The sequence below is a fragment of the Dendrobium catenatum genome, unplaced genomic scaffold, assembly GCF_001605985.2.
Source record: "Dendrobium catenatum unplaced genomic scaffold, ASM160598v2 fragScaff_scaffold_648, whole genome shotgun sequence".
In the NCBI taxonomy this organism is placed as follows: domain Eukaryota; kingdom Viridiplantae; phylum Streptophyta; class Magnoliopsida; order Asparagales; family Orchidaceae; genus Dendrobium; species Dendrobium catenatum.
The window spans coordinates 85687-89396 of NW_021319110.1; positions in this window are offsets into that span (position 1 = coordinate 85687).

A 3710-nucleotide genomic window follows, 5' to 3' on the forward strand; every position below is an offset into this window, starting at 1 on the left:
GAATGAATCACCTGAAGTTGATTGTTTCCAGTGTTGATGTTTTAGTTCTTCTGTCTTTGAACTTAACATGCAGCTTGGTCTATTTGGTGCTACACAAAATGCTTTCTACAATGGTTGGCAGAGGAATCACTTGATATGAAACCTGAGAAAATTACTATGTTGAAAGCAAGCTAACCTCAACACTTTTTACTTCCATCAGTTCTGGGCTGGTATGTCTATCCTGGTAAGTTCTAAATTAAGCTCATCTTATTGAAAAAGTTCTTTGTTGTTTGGGATCATTGAATTAATGTTTCATAAGTTCTAACTTGCTGATACTACTCACTAGCTAGGTTAGAAACCGCTTCATATTCGTGAACAGATCTTCTTTAGCTTGTTATATAAATAAACTAAACATAATTTCTCGCTAGACGAGCTAAATTGGTTAATACTTGAGCTCTCTCGAACTCTACTCTTTTTACACCGTAGGAAAGGACGTTACTTTTTATTCATTTCAAATGTAGCAGGGCATATCTATTAATTTTTCTTAAAAATAGAAATGTATCTTTCTTTCTCAAGTATTGCTTACAACTTGTGTCTAATTTTTGTTTAAATTGAACTGAAATCATTATCTTTATTAATTTTTTTAACTTACTCCGTACATTGGCTTGAACAAAGACAATTGATAATAGATGAGGGAAGCATGTTACTTTAAGACAGCACAAGATATGTAATGCACAACTAAATACACACATTATATATTATGAACAAACTGAAGACAAATATATTAACACGATAATACTATGCATATAAGGATGAACTTAGTATGAGTGATTAAATAAATTAAGCACCAATGTAGTAAATCAACTGGACTTCAAAACCTAAGAGTAAATAAACAATCTCTTACAATAAGTTTCCAGTGTTTTCAATAGTAATGAAGATGTTGATGATGTTATGTCAAGGAGTAACAAACAATTCAGGACATCAATATAAATGTTACTTTAAAACATGCCATATAAAAATTCAATATTTGAATCACCATAATAACATTTCTAATAAGATCAATTTAATTACCCTTTTTATGATAATAATATTATCTTGTGAGAACAAAGTAAATATAGAGAACAAAGTATAAATAACATCATAATATTATCTTGTGAGCATACAACCGAACAATTATCATAAGCATGCAAATCAAGTTAAGTGCAATATAAAATAAATATATTTATAAAAATATTGGAGACGATTACAGTTATGTAGTTCAACCCTAACTTGCCCGTGTCCATGGTTAAACACCCCCACTCTTAAGATTCAACTATCTAAATAAATTACAACGTCACTTGCAAGCAAATGTAAAAATTAGCTGTCACTTTTTACTTCATAGGAGAAGAGCACCGACAACCGTCTAAGCAAATGCTAATCAATAGTAGAGAAATACATTCCTAAAAAATCTATCATTTTTTTTTGTGGTGACTATGTTTGCAACTAATGATTACAAGAATAATACAAACTTTATATAAAATGATTGTTAATAATAAAGGTTTAAAATTGTGTAATTAGGTATTGAGGCATGTTTCTTGTGTGACGAGGCATAAGTCTCAAGACGTTTTGAGGCGTAAGACTCAAAGTCAAAAAATTGCGTAACGTGAAATAAAGTTTAAAAGTGATTTTTTATATAATATCCAAATAATATGTTAAAGAATGACATATTAAATTTCTATTGAACTATGAAATAATAAATTGATATACAAATGAAATAAAAAATTGAATAAGATGTAAAATGACAAGTGATAAATTGCGTGAAATAGAATTGAAATCCAATTATTACAAGTGCAAAATAATATTAAATATAGGAATCACGTAAAAGTATCCTATAAGATTAAATTCAACTTCAAATTCATTTTTTCTTAATTCCCTACTCATCGACATTCACTCTAAAAAAAGCTGACATAATTACCAGTAACTCAGAAATCTTCTGTACTATCATCACTGAGGGAGAGTTTATTTGAGTCGTCCTTATAACAAATTTTTCTCTCCCCTGTCTCATCTTGTGGAGTTCAATGCCTTTCAATCTGTTTCTTCATTTATTTCATTCATCTTTTTCTTTCATAAATATTTTTCATCAACATAAAGATAAGAATAACACTCCAAAATTTTTGGAGGAGGAGGTGGTGGTGGCGTCCGGCTTTCAAGTGATTCTCAGCGGTGGCTACATCAAAGGTGGTGGATTAGAGGTCGGAGGAAATTGCTACGGCTTGGGATGCATGAAGGCATGATTTATTTGAGGTTTTAGTTTAAGATTTAGGTAAGTTTTAATAAAAAATATATATGCCTCACACTAGTAAGGCAAGATGTGCCTAAAGGCCAGCCTCAACCAAGCTAAGGCGTAAGCATCATAAAAAAAAGCATAGAGGTGGGCCTCAAGGAGAGCCTGATATTGCACAATTTTATACAATGTTAATAATACAAAACAATAAATACAAGGAAAATAAGTGATTATGAGGATAGAGTCACTCTAATATGTGATGAAAAGATTAGCTAATTATCAATACTTGTGGATAATTTTCTGATATAAACATTTGATGGAATAGAATCTTTAAGCCCTAAACTTTTTCTCTTTTAATATAAAATATTAGTAGAATTATCATCTTCTAAATATTAAATAAGAGTATTTTTAGAATAGTATAATTGCTAATAGGCAACACAAAGAAACATTCCTAAATGGCTAGAAAAGGGAAAATTCATTTCTCTATGTATAGGGGGTATTTATTCATGTCTTGTCAAAATAGGCTAAAGGTAACCCGAGAATAGTTAATGGTGAGCCATAAACATCAAGCTGCAAGCAACCTGATGATGACCCATTAAGGCTTCTTGGCAAGCCACAAAGTCTTTGCCAGCTTGCAGTGTGGCACAAAGCCACATGGTGATTGTGTATAAACTCGGTTTTTATAGTTATAATCAGAAATAGATTTGCGTCCAAATGCGATTGTGTATAAATCGGTTTATCTAATCATAATTTTTGATGCGTTCCAATTGATTTCCTTTTTTAGATCTTTGAAAAGCTAATTTTATTTGTTCTTTCAACAAAATCTCTTTTAAGATCGATCTACTCTCCGGCATGTCTTTAAAGACAACATTTCTTATCCCCAGTGGAGATAGCCTTTTCTTAAATATGATCATTGATAAACTTGGATGGTTTAGCCACAGACCTTGACCGGAAAAATTAAGGCTTTATTTGGGACGACTTTCTTACTGTTTTTAAAGGCAATTTTCTAGTATAAAAATTTATCTTTTGTACTAAAAGTATGCTTTAAGAAGTATTAAGAAAGCCATCTCAAATGAAGCCTAAGGTTATACTCAATTACTAACTAGTTTAGCAGCCCAATAAAGCTTTAGGTTTATATAACAATTAATTCACAATCTATTTATATAATAAAGTTCTACTTATTTCTTAATATTATGAAAATATGATATAATGAGTTTTCTTTATATAATTAAAATAATTATTTTATTAGAATGTTTTTATATTTTAATTAATGTGTCCATTATCATTGAGACATGTAGGATAAATTACATGGTCAATCAAATAATGAGGCATCTAAACACACTCACAAACTAAGCTAATTTCTTTGAATTTTTTAAAAAATTAAACTTTAGCTAATTTTAAAATTTAAATTAATTTTACATGTAAATTAAACCTACTTAAATTAAACCAAATCTGAGAAGAATGATAC